This window comes from Limulus polyphemus, unplaced genomic scaffold (genome assembly GCF_000517525.1).
Source record: "Limulus polyphemus unplaced genomic scaffold, Limulus_polyphemus-2.1.2 Scaffold3597, whole genome shotgun sequence".
Lineage (NCBI taxonomy): Eukaryota > Metazoa > Arthropoda > Merostomata > Xiphosura > Limulidae > Limulus > Limulus polyphemus.
Genome location: NW_013669207.1, coordinates 1 through 18717, shown reverse-complemented (window position 1 = coordinate 18717; position 18717 = coordinate 1). Strand labels below are relative to the sequence as shown.

General features: G+C 34.4%; 1 pseudogene; it reads right to left on the bottom strand.

Moving 5' to 3' along the window:
- The window catches only part of LOC106469658, a 42611-nt pseudogene extending 26614 nt beyond the window's left edge, over positions 1-15997 (bottom strand).
- Positions 15998-18717: the final 2720 nt, after the last annotated feature.

Here is an 18717-nt window from a genome sequence, read left to right as displayed (position 1 = left end):
ATTAACACTTTTACTAACTTCTGTGGAAATCACCCCCTCACAGCTAAACTAGCAATCATGCAGTCTAACTTCACTTTCACTAAATTAACACTTTTACTAACTTCTGTGGAAATCACCCCCTCACAGCTAAACTAGCAATCACGCAGTCTAACTTCACTTTCACTAAATTAACACTTTTACTAACTTCTGTGGAAATCACCCCCTCACAGCTAAACTAGCAATCACGCAGTCTAACTTCACTTTCACTAAATTAACACTTTTACTAACTTCTGTGGAAATCACCCCTCATAGTTAAACTGCCAATCACTCAGTCTAGAACTGTCTAATTATCTCTCACTTAACATGATTTCATAACTCCTTCTCTGTATCTGCACATATTTATAATATAGAAATATCTAACCCTCTTTTGATAACAACATTACAAACAAAAAGAAAAATGTAGAAGCTTTGAGTAAAATGACGTCAACAATACCACAAAATTCTAGAACTACAATTAAACTATATACACAACATATGACTCGTACTGAGTTATGTAATCCAAAACTTGTCATAATTATCACTTTTAAAATAATTAACTTTTAACACTTGTATATCCAACAATTTTCTCCTTGTAATTTGTTAATAGCCTATACAATCACTTAAGTATGATTATTAATTATTAACTAATCTTTCTTTTAATTAGATATTATTTACTAACTAGATGTTATTCTATGTTTTGGCTGGCTGTTAAAATGCTACCATATTCAGAGAGGTCCTGAGAAGACTATTTCTGTGTTGGTAATTGTCAGGTTCTATTTCTGGGTCTTCATGGAAGTTTGATGTGTTATACTTTTGACTTGTGTTCCCCCTTCCCCAACAGAACTTGAATGAATAACTATTTGTATGTTTTCAAGAAGAATATCCAGATTTTGCTGACTTCTATTAAGAAGACACAGTTTTTAATCCTGGCCACAACCAACACACAAATAGTCCTTCTCATAACTTCTCTGAAGACAGCAGATTAGCAATTAAAACATCGGGTACGGTTAGCTATTAATTAGTATTTAATTATCTTAAAAAAATGGGAAGTATGGTTCAGTGGCTTCTTGCTTTGGTCTTGTTGTGGGACGGTTACAGATTCAAGACTGGCCCTCGTCATTCTGCTGTGTCCTTAAGTAAGACACTTTAACCCACTTTTACCAGTCTGTCTAGCTTTATGGTGGGTTTCAGCTGTTAGCTGGGGGTTAACCTGCAGTAGAATGACATCCCCCTCAATGGGGAATGGGTTACCATTCTTATCTACTTATGCCACTTGAAATTGGAGTTCAAAAGCACCAGCCCTATGTGTTTTATAAAGGCAAGACAAGGATTTAACTTACTTAAAAAAAAAAAGATACTAATTAATAATTAGACTTAGATTATTATAAAGACTACAAACCATGATAGAAATTAATACCAATCATCACAACCTTACCATAAATGCTTTGTGTTTTCTCCAGCTCAAAACTGGTTCCCAGAACTAATAACAACATACAAACACAATATCAAAATAATAAAAAAAAGTGCCCATGCAAAAGAACCAGAATGTCAGTTACTCACCTCTGGGGAAAAAGGCTCATATTGATTTAACCTTTCTGGATCAGTGACTGAGTGATTATAAACCTGTTGGATGATGTGCCTCAACAATTTAGTTGATGGTTGGCTACAAACAGGAATGGTAGTGCCTTTACGCTAAATGTTTCAGGAAGATAAATAGATGGAGCTTATAATTTTCATTGAGAAATTAAATTAGCTCATATTATTTTTGAGTCAAAACCTTAACAGCTACAACTTATTTTAATAAGTAATACATTCAGTTTCATCAAAAGATTTCCCAAATTTCATCACTTTATACGACCATAATAAAAGATAACCTACAGTTAACAGTAACATTTTTAATCTACTCTCAATAATTAAATTATCATACTTACACATCAAAAACATTTACTATTGTTATCAGAAATATTTTTTTGACTATATTAAGAGCTATTTTGGAGATTCTTTTAATTAACTAATGTACCTCCACCACCACATAAGCCTGACACTGCTGCTTGACGTGATACACCATTACAAAAATTTTTTTGATTAGAATGGACAAATATTTTTTTTATTTCTCCTTCTCAGAATCTTTGTTTATCCCCATTTACAAAAGTTTGTGATAAACTTTGCTTACTAACCAAGGTTTGAAATAAATACACATCTGCTATAGGGGCAGATACAGGATTGTCGAGTGTGTGTGTGTGTGTGGTAAGGGGGGGATGTTCCAACTCTTGAACAAGAACATAAGCGTAATGATCTAAATATATATTCTAGCAGATGCCCACTGAAACAATTGAATGGTAATTTCCTAAAAACGGTGATGAATAAATATAAAGCGTGCGATCAACCCAATCCTTTGGATCAGAGCATATATGCAGTATGATTTTATAGTGGGCAATTTACAATTGTCTTTTGTCATTTCATGTGTTACTTCAATAACAAAAATTGCATTGCATTTGTTTTTAAACAAAGGATAATGACTCCAATACATGTTTGCAAAATCTTTGGTTTTTGATACAATGGTTGCATCCAGCACAACAGAGCACTCAGCTTCACTAAGAAGCTGCTGGGATTTTTTCCAGGGGATGTCACTATTCCTTATAATTTTACTGAGTGCAAGAAAAGTCTGCTACTGAAGTGAGCACTTTTTGACAGTTTTCATTTTTATAAGAAGTGTCAAAGGGGAGATATCCAATTCAAATCAATTTATTTGAAATGGTAGAATAAGATCATGCATGTATATATTATCAACATGAAAAACAAAAGTAATTGGAACAACAACAAATATATACTCAAACAAGTTCCTCTCTTTATGTATTTTTTTCCATTCATACTCTTAATCTTTGAAACATTTCTTTCAATCAGTTGACAGAGGAAGTCCCGTTTTTTCTCAGATCGACAGTTTAATACATATAAAGACTGAATAATTTACTTGTAATATACTCTTGAAAAGAAGCATTTGGATATAGATATATAATTAAGCCTTCAGGAGATACAGAGCATGGCAGACAGACAGACATTTGGCTATCATGTATACAAGGTTAAATTAATTATTTCTTCTTTTATACATTCATAAGCTGATAAATCAAAGGCTATTTTTATTGCTTTGGAAAAAAAATCAAATTCTACCTACCCTGTATCTGCTCTTGCACCAAATGTTCGCTAATTTGAACTAGGGTGAGCATATTTCACATACTTATCCTTCCTGTAGGTACACAAGTTCCTCTGAATGATATAACTGGTTCATACCTTCTAGTGTTCAGCTATATAGGAAACTCTGGCTATCCATCGTCTCAGTAAGTTCAATGGAGACATTACCTTTCTGTTTTTTAATATTTTAACATTTGTGTTTGATGCATAACTCAGCAGAAGTTAAAATATAAAAAATAGTGTTTAGAAAAGTCATAGACTCAACATACAAACTTCTTTCTTATGGCTTAACACTGAAAGCTTGTAAAGCACTGGGAATCAATAGGCCTAATATTACATATAATTTACGGACAACAAGATACTGTTAGTCCATATCATCCTCTACACTTAAAAATCAAACATTCAAAGGCAGCCCATATAATTCACATAATTATAAAGCCTTCCTTTATATTAACCAAATCTGAAGGCAACACACTCTAAAGGCCAGCCACTCTGTTAGAAAAATAATAGCTGTCATACCCTGCTAACATTTATATTTATGACCCACAGTACTACCATTCTCACCATTAAGTGTGAAAACAGTCAGTAAATGAACACTATCAGTTCCCTTAACCTCAATCAGAAGTGATAAAAACAAACTACAGATTTTTCTTCTACATTCCTCTTAATTACAGGCACGTAAAAATCATCTGTAGCTTATGTGCTTGTTATTATAAACTTCAATTATCTCATTCTTACAAAAAATTCTGTTTCTACAAACAGGATATATCACAGCTGTAAGAAGACAACATAGCAAACTGCATTTAAGTCTAGCTACTTAACCCTTTCTCTGTTGTAGGTCATCGAATGGTTTCTATGGATACACTTATCTGACTACTTACCCAAGAAAGTACGAGTGAAACATATCCTTCTAGTGTTATTGAAAGAGAGTATATTGAGTTTTAGCAACTGTAAATCTTAGGTTTACATTTCCATCAACAAAAAAAAAAAAAAACAGAAACAAATCACTAACCAGGTGTAGTGCACTGTTAATAGCATGGTTGTACAAATCACACAGAGACTTCATACTTCTGTAGCTGAAAGAAAATATACAGTGGGAAAATAACAAAAATGACACTGATTATCATGGTTAACAAAGAATTTTCTCCAGCATTATCACGTTATCACAAAGTAAAATCAAGATTTTCACAAATATCTATCAAGACTTTCAACCTTACCATTTTTATATATATATATATATATATATACGTGTTTTTTAATTTAGTAAAAACTTTCATACGATTAACACAGTGAAAGAAAATAAATTAAAACTTTATTCTTTTATTTTCTGTTACTAAATGCTTGGAAATACAAAAATATATTTAGCATTTAGAAGGAGACAATAACTCCACAGGGATACGAATTACAAGCTTTACTTCATTATCATAGAGGGAGATGAATTATAAACATTTCTTCATGGAACTAGGTCCTGATATAGGAGTGCTCATAAATCTTAAAACTATCACCATGTCATTAATACAATTACTGTAAAATTTACAAGTGTACAAGTATGGTAAAATAAAAAAGAGACTGCGAGAATAATCTAGACCTTTTTTACACCTTTATTTCATTTTCTAGGAAGTGAGAGGGTGAAATATGAGGCAAAAGAAAATGCCAATCTAAAGAGTCCTGCTCACACTTTTGGTAGTTTGTTTTGAATTTCGTGCAAAGCTACACGATGGCTATCTGCACTACCCGTTCCTAATTTGACAATGAAAGACTAGAGGGAAGGCAGCTTAGTCATCACCACCCATCCCAAACTCTTGGGCTACAGATTACCAACAAATAGTGGGATTGACCGTCACATTATAATGCCCAGATGGCGAGCATGTTTGGTTGAGACTGTGAGTCAAGCACCCTAACCACCTGGCCATGCCAAGCCCACACTTATGGTAGTGGAAGGTTGTTTGTGCAGAGTACAAAAAGTGTAGGCAAGTGTATATAGACTTATAGCAATTTACTAATAAACTTTAATCACAAAATGTGTGATTTAATTTAGACATGGGAAATTAACTTGATTAAATGATTAATTAATTAACTGAAATTAGTGTTTGCAATTAATACTGTTTTTAGTTATTCAAACTATTTAAGTAATTGAAATATTGCGATTATTATTTTTGATTAATTCAAGTTATTCATATTAATCAATTAGTGTTATAACTCAAGAAAATAATCAACTAATCAAAATTAATTTTCAATTGTTACCATTTTTCTTATTCCAACAATCCGAGAATATTAGGAAAATAACGGAATAACAGAATGTAAACAATTAATTAACCTGACAATTAATTGATTATCAAATTCCACTAATTACCCAGTAAATCAAATTTAAAAATCATTACAAACAGACTATTTGTTTGAAAGGTAAGAGAATAAAACAAAAGATAAGTCATGTAATGAAGGTTATTTTTAAAATCCTGCCAATTAAAACACGCCTTTGTGGTATATCTAACACAGTACGTAATGGACACAGACATCCTGTGTAGCCCATTCATTTATCTCACCAACACCAGGTGGCCACTGGTGAACGCATTTTATAAGGTCCACCTGCCAAGGGGCTTTTCACTGCCTCAATTAATGAGATATCATCTGAAATGGTAGTAAACCCCCATCTCTCCGTCTTCCCAATATAACAGTTTATAGTGTCGTTGTGTACTCTTGTTCTCATTCAATTTTACTCATTTATTTGTTAGTTGAAGTAAGTACACTAACATACCTTAATGCCCCCCAGTGGCACAGCGGTATGTCTGCGGATTTACAACGCTAGAATCCGGGTTTCGATACCCGTGGTGGGCAGATAGCCCTTTGTGTAGCTTTGTACTTAATTACAAACAAACAAACATACCTTAATAAAGGTGATTTCTTGAATATGAGTCGATTTGAATACTTGGATAAGAAGATGTCTCAATAATGGTATTGTTTATGCAAGGCAGAAACTATTTCTCTTAATTGAAATGGAATTTAAAAACTTGCACATTTGCTATCTCTGATTTAGTCTTGAGAGTTTGCCTACAAAGTCACTACATGATGATCATTATAATAACTATGTATAACTGATGTAATATCTTAGCTCCTGTACAATTTCAGTTTAATACCTAAACTTGTCAACTTTAAAATCACTATAATTTAAAGCTATCTACTGACCCTAAAACCTAATTAACTTAGGCGTACAGTGACATACAGTAATATCTGGCTAGTTGTTAAATATGTTCCAAATATGTCATAAACATGACAAATAAGCACTAAAATGCTGAGTGTGTACTTATAATTATGCTTTTTTTTAAAAAATAAATTCTACAAGTCACTAGGACTATACTTCAAACTTTTAGGGCAACAGTAGAGTTATGAAACATCATACAAGACTGAGCGCAGTATTATTACAACGTGTCATCATGGTTGCAAACACTGGAGACGGCCATACTTTAGATTCCTATTCTGTTAACACTTGAAGTACTTCTTTTTCTCAACTGGTGTTTAGCTTGTGATCAAAACAAATAAAAAAACAACCAAAAAGCTCTGATCTTACCTTCTTGTATCATAATCGTTCAACACATGGTTTTTAATAGCCAGCTTCAGCTCCGGGAAGTCTTCACAGACCCACCTACATACAAAACCAGAACAGTTAAAACTTTGCTAGGACATTTAGGTTCCTTATTTTCAGGTCTTTTAATGATATTCTGTCAGCTAAGCAATTTAAATGTAACCTTATAAAAACGTGATAACTTTTTGTATGTTTATATTGCTATTCTTTCTTAAAATCCATAATTCTTTTTGTATTTTGCAGGAATTATTTTCATGATTTCCTAATAATTATCACCACACCTTATTTAACTTCAATTTTTAATTTTGTGAATAATAACATGGTTTGGGTTAGTTTTCAGCTAAAGAGACATAAATGGTATCTGACACTGTCATCATTCAATGGGTGAATTGGGATGTTGGCAGCATCTGCTTGGGTTTAAGGAGTTAAAACAGTCTCATGAAAGGTTGCTAAACTTGATAATAATCCAAAACATAATGCTGAAGCCCACCCATACAGACTCAAATAGGTTTTAATTTATAAAATTGCTTGTTGGGTCAATGATTTTGCTAGTTATAGGGTCATTAATAACACTGGAATGACAAAAAAAACACCTCAATACTGCAATTAATCTTATGGATTACCGCTGGGTCCTTTATGTATATCATAGAAAATACATTTGTTCAGTTCTTTATGTCATGTATTGTAAAAAAAAATAAGTGGATAATTTCAGAGCTTAGCTGTTGTTTATCTTCTTAATATGCAAGATCGGCCTTCCCATAAATGAATCATGCTCAGGTGTACTTTACAAACAGGAAATAGTTAATACTCAGATTAAAGCTAACTCCAAAATTATCGACAAATGACTACCAAATATCTGATAAGTAGGGGAATAGAATTTAAGAAACCCAGCAATACAATTAAAGGCTGGAATCCACATTTACCTCAAATGCACTTACAAAAATCAGTTTTCCAGCAGGCCTACCTAATAGACACCAATCACTGATGAGAACAAGTCTAAGTTGATGTGAGATTTTAATCTTATCTCATCTTCTTTTTTTTTACCAAAAGACTGCTTTCTTTTAGGCCAGTACTGGCCACACCTCTGAATAAATAGACCAGAGACAGAAGCCTGACTTTTTATAGTTTTATGACAGTCTAAATAAAAGAACACAATTCTGACTGGGATAAGTTCTTTATTACATGGTCACTCCTCAATATGAACAAGCTTCATTAAGACTAGTTTCACCAGCTCTTTCTTTCTGAAGTACAACAACTCTTAGAAAAGGCAACAAAAACCTATATTACTGTAGATGTTTATCTGAAGAAAGTCTTTAGCTGAGGAAGAGGGGATTAGACTGCAGGGGTAATACCTACTTACACTGGACACCACATTAGTTTAGTGTACTCTGTTGTAAAAAATAAAACACTTAACTAAACTTGGTACACTAAAACTGTAGAGACCCCTAGGATATAGACTTGGTTAGTACAGGGAATGGCATCAAAAGTGAACTGCTGCATACACATTTAAGAGCAAAAAAGATTTGAAAGAAGCAATAAAAATTAAAACAGCCACCAGTAGTGGCTGATCCCCCCTGACCATTAGCTTTTTGTTTGACTTGGTGGAAGTTGATAAATACAGTGTGTGTGTTTTATGGTTATTATTTCTTTTGCACAGAAGCCCAATTTTTTTTACATCTTGAAATGGTGACCTTTGACCTTTTAAATAAAAATTCAATAGGAATTTTCTCTATACCCATTCAATATAACCAGTGGAATTTGATTAAAATCTACAGAAAAACAATGTCATCCCTATATCTCCCCCTTTTCAGATAGGGGGATAAAAAATTACAGATGGAAATAAATGTTATTAACGTAATGTAAGCACAAGAAAAATTATTTTATACAATATTCTTCACAATAAGCAGTTTTAACGTAGTGAACTTTTACATACACAAAAGTTTCCTAGTAAACAAAAACTATTCATTTTCACGTCTAACTCTATCATGTTGACCTCATGATTCACTGAAATTCTTCCTTGTTTGAAGATTTAACAGCAACAAAGCAACTGTTTCATGCTATTACTCCCAATAAATAACTGCATAATATAAAGTTCATCATTTGTAAAAAAACAAAAAACAATCCTTACAGACATGGGTAAAAGCCAACTGAAATGATTAAACAATTAAGAACTTTTTCAATAACCCCCCATTCTCCAGCAACTAATAATAACCTATGTACACTTAAAACTTTAAGGAATCATTTAAAGACATACTTCTTAATGCCTCAAAAAAGAACAATACCTTTCTCAGCCTTCTGCCCCTGACTTTAAAAGAATGTTTTCACTGAGATTTATTGAAATATGTTAGATAACAACTGTCAAGTAGTAAAAAAATTATTAGTATTTATTTGATGTCTTAATCACGTTTTCTGAACAGACAATTACCAAAGATTGTTAACAAGCTTATGCTCAGGAATTTAAAATAATCCTACTAATAAGTGTCTTGATAATGCTACAACTGCTAAAAGTTAAGCCTAACATTCTTTGATAAAACTAACATCCACAATATTTATATATACGTTAAATTTATGATATTTGAGAAAAAAAATGAATAATAATCTTTAGAAAAACAATTATTAAAAGTTAAGCCTAGCATTTTTGATAAAACTAGCATCCATAATATTTGAATATTTGATAAATTTATGCTATTTGAAAAAAAAATTAATAATCATCTTTAGAAAAACAATTACTAAATGTTAAGCCTAACATTCTTTGATAAAAACTAGCATCCACAATATATAAATATTTGATAAATTTATGCTATTTGAAAAAAGAATTAATAATTATCTTTAGATAAACAATTACTAAAAGCTAAGCCTAACATTATTTGATAAAAGGAGCATCCACAATACTTAAAAATCTTAAAACTTCAAATTTAACTAGTATCATGGATAGTATGTTAATGTCCAATACTTTTTTTATATTTTGATTCATCTTATCAAATTTCAAAGTTTTCTAGCATAAAAGAAATATCAAGTATTTGTGTAAGCTAAAAGTAATTTTAAATCTCTGATATTTACTTTGGAAGTTTTTTTTGTTTCAAAGGGTATATACAAATATGTAGGCCAGTACAACAGTAGAGGCTTGTACATATATGTAAAGTTGTTATTACTGATGACGTTTTTATTTGATAAAAACAAGAAGCACGTTCTTCACACTTTTCGTTTTTGTTATAATGGAAACCTACTTTCGAACGGCTTTTTCCATCACTGAATGTTATTCAGTCTTTCTTTTTTCACTTTTTTTTTTGGTGGGGGTGGGGGGATAGTCATTTTTTGTAACAGTAAAACGTTGTATTCAGTCTTAATTAATAAAAAATTTTGCTTATTTAGTTTTTTCGTGATTGATATTACATAAGTATTTTTCTCTTTCAAAACCACCTGGATGTAGTTGTATTATAGATTAATTCCAAAACGCACTGAAATTTTTTTTATCTCTTACTGACCCTCATCACAAGCCCACATGCATCTCCCCCTGTACCTCGTGCTTCGCGGCTGGGTTGAAAGTCTTGATCAAGAGGTTCGGCAATTTGTGTCCTTGAGCTGCTGAGTTCAAGCGCGCATGCGTCCCGATTTTATAAAAGATCCCATGTGCCAAAAAATTGATTTGTCAGTTTCTCAAACGTATCTTTGTGTGTGTGTGTGTGTGTGTGTATGTATGTATGTGTGTGTGTATGTAGGTATTTCTCGTTTTCTATTTCTTATCGATGATAGTGTTCAAAATCTCTCAAAAAACAAAAACTCTTTCTCACTCAACTATGTAAGTATTTCAGCTATTTTAAATATTTTTTTTACATCTGCTGTTAATTAAAAAGACAATTTGTGGGAATTTTCATTCATTACAATGAAAATATTTGATGATGGTATAAAATACAATTCAGAAACAGGCAAGGTTTGTTTTCTCTCATTCTACAGGTAAGTGCGATCAGAAACTAAAAACCTCAGCCCATATAATATCTTTGGTGCAATAGCAAGCCCCGACTTAGGTAAGGGACAGGTGACGGTATTAAAAAGTCTGAAGTATACCTACAAACTCGCCTGTTTAATGATATCTATTCATGACTCTACAACGAGTTCTCACGCCATAACAAAGACACAGTTGAAAAAGAGGAGGCCCGGTTGCCATGTCAACAGCAGATCGTTTTAATAGCAGCTGTCACGTGACTTATGGCCTAGAACAGAGATGGGGCGGTCAATTCGTCAGCCTTGAAGAGCCGTATCCATTCATGTTCACGTGATTCTAACTTTTCTCTTATTAGAAATACAGTAAACACGTGGACAATTATGTCAATCAATGAGAGCAAACTTCGCTTTATGCGTAAACATAAATAACTGCCTTAATTAACTGCGAAAAGTCTAAATAATGTATTTATTCAATTACATGAGCTACAATACGGAATGCATCAAACCTCAATATTAAAAAAAAAACACCAGGGTTAATACACAATAATTATATTTTTAATAATAATAATTTTAAAAATATTTAATTCAAAATACACACAATACAATAAATACAAATGACAAATAAAATATAAAAAAGATCCACGAGATTTCTCGAGTGTGGATCCTGAATAAATGCATTATTGAACAATATATAAATCATTAATATTTCTTTTACAAAATTATTTACATCGAGTTTACTTACACCTGGATCTCATTAACTTCTCTTAAATATTATTTATGACGGCCTGCTACGGACCGGTAGTTAGGGCATTCGACTCGCAACCTGCTACTAACGGGTTCGAATCCCGTTACTGAACATCCTCGCCCATTCAGCCTTGGGGACGTTATAACTTGACGGTCAATTACCTTATTCGTTAGCGAAGCATAGCTCAAAAGTTGGCGGTGGGTGGTATTAACTAACTGCCTTCCTTCTAACGCAGATAACTCTCGGGTATTTATGACTAAATGGCGATACACACGCATCAGAACCGTAGGAAGAGGTAAGGCTAGTCAGGCCATGGCCTGACCACTTTTTCATGGCATGTATAGATACAACTTATATATTAAAACGTGCTCCTTTTAATTCAATACATTATGTTGTGTGTATCCAGTAGTTGTATTTAAAATGGCCCAAAGATTAAATCTCATGACAATAAATTTTCAAAAATTTTCTGGGGGATATGCCCTAAGACCCCCTAGAAATAGCATGCTTTGTATGCCAGTAGCGTACTTTTTACGCATCGAGTATCATATTGTTTAGCTGTGGCAATTGTTTCCTACGGCAATGCGCATGCGTGGGGAGAGGTACAGTCAATAACAATAGCACCATACAGTTGGGATAATAATCGATTTCAAGAGTAGTTAACCCCTCCTCTACGGGGGGAAGGGTAGTAACTGTTCCCCGTACGAACATTAATATATTATTCTGTTATAATGCAGCGGTTTTTTGTACAAAGTTTCAAAGTCACTAAAACAGTCTTAATGATTTGACGGTATTCCTTTGTTTTGTGACGTCATTTTCATTTATCTTTTAATAGCACTAAAAAACCACTAGCGAGACATTTTTTAGTCCTAATGCTCTAAATTACGTGATTCATTCATCTTGATGTACGAACATCGTTACAAGTACCCAGTATTAAAAACTTGCTGGGAATCCATCTTGGGATTTTTCTAACATTCATTTCTTTGGTTGTTATGGGATCATAAGGAAGGAAAGAAAACTTGTACACGTAAAAGCACCTTCTCTTTTTCGTGGATAAACGTAGCTACATACAACGGCAAGGATAAAGCAGTGAATGTTGGATCATAAAACTTCTATGAAAGCACGTTATCCGACGATAAGAGATATGTCACGTGACTGTCATGTGATCTACAAAACATATAGTGTACGCTCGATTAACGTGCGGAACTTTCTGCACACCAATAAAATGACTCGGAACGCTGTTGCGGACTTCTTGCCAATGTTCTCGACACGGAAATAGTGACGTCATCAAGATGGCAGAGGAAGTGTACCAATAAAACATGTGCTTAAAATATTTTACCACAAAGCTGTTCCGATTCACATACTGGAAGAAAAGAACGTGTAGATGGCGTTCTGGTCAAACCTAAAGTAACTATATATACAGAAATATATGGGAATATAATAATATTAGTGTATGCCATAGATTCTACGACTGCAGGCAGCAGAAGCGTTAATAAACGGATCTCACACAAAACACTAAATAGTCCATCTAACGTGTACGCTTAGTGCCTTGTAGACTTCCATGTTTTGTCTAGACGATGATGTTCCAAGACAAGTAAACAACATCAGAACCGACTGTCTCGGCTGAATATTAGAAAATCTTTATTACCACACTTCAAAATCAACGTCTCTTCCTTGTTGATTCATCAGCAAATTTTTACGACTTGCATCTCTGGTGAAGATCTCAACTGTATTTATCAGTGTTTTCTTTAAAATTCCAAACTGTGTACGATGGTTCTTAACCCTCTACATAATAAATAAAAACGAAAAAAAAAAAAAAAAATCGAAAGAATTGTGATGGGTTTCATATATGAGGGATTAATGTTTGTTTGTTGTTTTTTAGCCACAGCATAGCGGATTATAGAATGGCTCTGGGTTTTTTCAAGTACACATTTTTAGCTCACAGCTCCATCATCTCTTGACCAATTTGACATATAATTACATTTTTGGACTCAGGAGGTCAAACCCTTTCGATCGGTGTATTTGATCACGTTCAACGTCTCATAGATATCCTGCCTAAAAGAATTCCAGTTTGAGGAGGGGGGGGGGGGTCTTCGACTCGACTGAACATGATACACTTGTATAATGTTATTAACATGTAAGGAGCCATTCAAAACAATACTGAACTTCAGATTCTGGAAATGTTGAAATTTAAGTCCCTATATGTAAGCTAACGGGTTTACATGAAAACTGCATGGACACGTAAGGAAGTCGTTCGAAAATCTAAGTTTACATTTTCGAAATCTTAATTTCAGGTCGAGATTAGCTTTTTAAAAGCGACAAATGACTTGTGAGTATTGGTTCTCAAACTGAGTCGCAGACGAAACATATAAAAATGCGTTAAAATTACCTATAACAGTATTATTAGACATTATTGACAAATAGTAAGAAACAGTACCCCCCCCCCCCAAAATAAGAAAGAATGAATGGGTTCCCGAAAATTACCTGATTACTCGGATGGATTACGAGTTTGGATATAATAGTACGACTAGACTTTACTGAAATCTATTAGAACAGAATCCCCCCCCCCATCCCAGTTAAGCCTTGGCCCCCAGAAAATTGCCCTGGCTACTCGGGTAGTTCGTGAGATGTGAAAATTTAGGTACCCCCGTTTTAAAATAATACCCGTAACATTAGCTCTTTAAAAATCCTTGCACCTCACTAAGGGTATTTCATTGAGTGAGTATGAATGTGTGTCATCATTAAGTTCATGTTATTTGTAACACAGTTTTCTCGCTTGCTTGGGCTCCTACATACACATACCGACGTGTTAAACAAGACTGTCACTATGACAACCCTGAAATTATACAACGTATATATACCATGTACATTCAACTGAATATAAAATCAAACCCCTTCTTGAAGAAAAAAAAAAAAGAGAGAGAAATTTGCCTCTGTTTCTTGTATTTCTGGAAAATATCAATTCTGGTGAGAAAACAGGTGACGTATTCTCTCCTCAAGCCAAATAAAACTAGTTGTGTTTTACAGAAATACAAGAAACGGAGGCAAATACGCTATTTTCAAAATACATTACACTAAAAATGTAGAAAGAGAAAGGATTGAATTTTAACGAAATTTAAAATATTTTCCCTTTAAGCCTAACTTTATTCTGTTTCCCTTAAGCATTCTTCTATTTCCCTTTCAGACTAACTGCATTTTCTGCCTTTAAATCTGGGTCAAGTGTGACCTACTGTTTAGCGTCCCGGTATGTAAATCCTAGAATTTACGGTTTGCATCCTTTTGCCGTAAAATCGCGCTCCGTAGTTTGGGGCCTCGAGAGCTAGTTTGGGGCCTCGAGAGCGCAATAAGACTATCGATCAAATCTCTGAGATTAAAAGAAGCCCGAGAATTGGCTGGTAGGTGATGCCTTCCATCTAGTCTTTTGGAGGTGTTAATCAAAAATATTTCAGTTTGCACATAAGAGAACCTTGTACAAATAACACTTCTAATTTCATGTAAGGGTCAGCTGTTCTTAGAAGTCAACTGGTCAGAAATTGTCCTTCCAGCTATTTCAAGGCGTTAAAACAATTAAAAAAAAAGACAGGATAGAATGAGTTTCTACGTCATGAAAGGAATGTACATGTGTAAGGAAACCAGCTTCATGTAGGGCTTCCACAGCCTTATTCACCAATAACCAGCCAGCCTATATCAACCTCACGGATCAATACCGAACTCTCTACCCCTGCCTGCCAGACGAACGCCGGAATACACAATCACTTCACCATGACAACAGCCTCGTATATAGATAACTCTAAACTCCCTTTTCACCCGTCCCTCCCACCGACAGTCCAAACGCATTATATAAAGCTGAATAGTTGACGTGTAAACTTGAAGTGGGTACAGTTCATTGCTTGACTGATTACATCTTGCTTTAAAAAAAAAAGGTTTATTTTTTCCTCACTTTTTTACGTAAGTGAGAAGTTTCTCTGAAAAAATGAATTACGACTTCGTCACAACACCTGTGTTATAGTGTTGAACAACGGTTAAACACATTGAAGCACAAGTTAGTCACGTTAACGCACATACGCACAGAATAATCTTGCCATACTCTCAGTGCGTGGTACTCACGTGCATGCCAATCTCGTACACATCGGGGATGGTTCAAAGAACCAGCATGCACAGCGCTTAACCGCTCGAACCCTACAGAGTGAAAACTGCACACGGCTACACGGTGGAAATGTGACAGTTCTTCAGTAAAAATCAACAAATTATTTCCTGCACGGTTTTGTAGTTACGAAGATTTCAAAATTAATAATAAAAGATAAAAAAACATGCACAAGTTTCACACACTTGGGTAATTTAAGCGTAATATCTCAACTAAGAGAGAAATAACGCCCAGGATTTATCACCATATCCGTGTAAGGACTGGGTCACGTTCTGTTATATTTTCAACCACTTACGTCACAGCAAAGACACCTTGATAGGTTGATCGCAAGGGTTACATCAATCCATCTTAAGTCATATTTAATTTCTGGAAAACCTTCCATAACTAAAATTGTGGAAACAAGTGGCAAAAACTGACATACTTCAAGGTCTTCCTACCCCCCCCCCCTTATGGCGCCACAGCTCAATAAGCCTCTCGTGCAAAGCATATAAAGTGGTATCTCCTAGCGCAAAACTAAACACTTAAATCCTTTAAGAAAACACTTTCTGTGTGTGTAAAAACTGTATATCTTTACTCTTCCTCAGTCCTAACACGGTGCAAAAATAAAATAAAAAAATCATGAGATATGGCCCGTGAATATACGAAACAATGAACAATGTTAGGCTCGTCCAATCACAGCGCCACGAGCTTCAAACATGGCAGCACTACTATGAACAAACTGTCAGAACACGAGAACATATTACACGCGGAAACAGCTACAACGTTAGCGTGTGTGTGTGTGTGCCAGTTTCCCGACAGCCTCTCGGCCTCCGATCTCGTGGATTGCTTCAAGCTCCACAACACTATTCATCAATAAATTCAGTCTGTACAACACAAGACGATGGAATGTCGACACAATCTTGCATTAGTCTAGAATAACCATTTTTTTTTGTACAACGGAGGAAATTTTAATTTATAAATACATTACTATTGTAATACATACATAAGAACAGTGATGTCACCGAACATAATGTAATATACCATTAAAGTAAAAAATAAAATAAATTCGTTCGCAACGTATTAGTCAGAAAACATCTCATGATCAGATAAGAAATACAAATTTCCGAGAGTTGATCAGTACGGCAAAGTAACAAATGAAATAAAATCAAAACCAGGCTTGCAACTATTTACACAAGTGTAGAGTTATCGTGACGAATGTGTGGCTTTTACAACTTCATCTTAAACCAGCGTGCGTGAAACAGTTTCCTGTTGGCCACTTCCTGTCCATAACAGGATGTGGTGAGTAGTACAGCTCGTGCTGTTGACACCAAGTTCGTCTTTTCAACCCGGTGGTTCAGTAACGATTTCAGAAGTTCTGAATCTACAATATTAGGTCAGTAAACACCACAATAACTAACAAATTTAACCCTAGAATCATCGGGTTTTTAAACCATATAGCTTGTCGGTCCACTGTTGATTTCAATACTGTCTGCAATAAAGTAACATTTTTTTCTTCTTTTTACCAGTTTGAAAATAATAACCAAATTAGTGGCACATCTAGCGATTCTGTGTTTTAGTAAGCCTATCATTGGAAGAGAGCCAATCATATGTGATTAGAGAAGATGAGTAGCGTAAACAACATTTCTTCACGTGTAAATTTACAATTATACACCAATTCTACAGTCAAACTAGGCTATTTCACGTTTCTAGAGAAATCAACTTAACAATAAATCTGGTGTATATTTCACTGTTGGTGTGAACTTAACGGTAAATATGGCGTTTATTTTAATGTTGGTGTGAACTCAACGGTAAATCTAGTGTTTATTTCAATGTTGGTGTGAACTTAACGGTAAATATGGCGTTTATTTCAATGTTGGTGTGAACTTAACGGTAAATCTAGTGTATATTTCACTGTTGGTGTGAACTTATCAATAAATCTGGTGTATATTTCAATGCTGGTGTGAACTTAGCGGTAAATATGGCGTTTATTTTACGAATTGTATTAAATACTTCATTTACTGAACTTCGAGCAAGGTACTCGAGGTTACATATAAACAATACTACAGGCATGTTATCCGAAAATAATATCCACATTTCGTTCTACACCATTCTCCTATTTCAACACGTGGTTTGAGGGTGTATTAAAAGTTATAATTTATATGATGATAACCATCGCTCGGTACGGGTAGATTATCCAGGGCCACTACAACAGCTACGAAACACGACGTTATTACTAGAGTTGCCACCAGAACAGCCATAAAAGAAGGAATACTTTTGTTGGTGTTTTATAATTTTTCAGCATTTTTGTCAAGTCGGAAAGTGAGGTTAAAATGACAACAACAACAAAAGTGGGAGTTCTACAAAATAAGAAACGAATCACGTTCTGTTCTCACCCGAAACTATTGAAAATAAGGTCAGCTGTTAGATTCAGGGTCAGTTTCTTAACCGAAACTACTGATGGGGTCGTTAAAATAAGGTCAGCTGTAAGTATAACGAAAGCTTTGGGATCAGTTCCTCACCGGTGGACTGAGTGTGAATAGTTCGTTGTATACTGTATAGTTTGGCGCTAACAAACAAACAAACATTTAAACGCTCCCCCCGTGGCTTAGTGGTAAGCGTAAGGGCTTAAAATGCTAGAAACACAGGTGTGGTGTGTTTCCGTTTTTTGTTTTTTTTTCTGTGTAACTTAGTGTTTTCCGGTTTTTGTTTCTATCTAGTATATAATGCACCAGATTTACATCATGAAGACCGAGGATAGAACTTGGGATTCAACCAACACAGAAAATAATCCTCAGGAATTCCCCGAACTCGACAGCAGATCAGCAGCCGAAACGTGGAATAAAACTAATTAGCAATTTGCATATAATTATAAAAAGTTACTAATTAATAATCAGACCTAGGTAATCGTGTGGGCTACTAACCATGACAAGTACCTTCTGATGTTTTCTTCAGGTTACAGTGTGGGCTACTAACCATGACAAGTACCTTCTGATGTTTTCTTTAGGTAATCGTGTGGGCTACTAACCATGACAAGTATCTTCTGATGTTTTCTTTAGGTAATCGTGTGGGCTACTAACCATGACAAGTATCTTCTGATGTTTTCTTTAGGTAATCGTGTGGGCT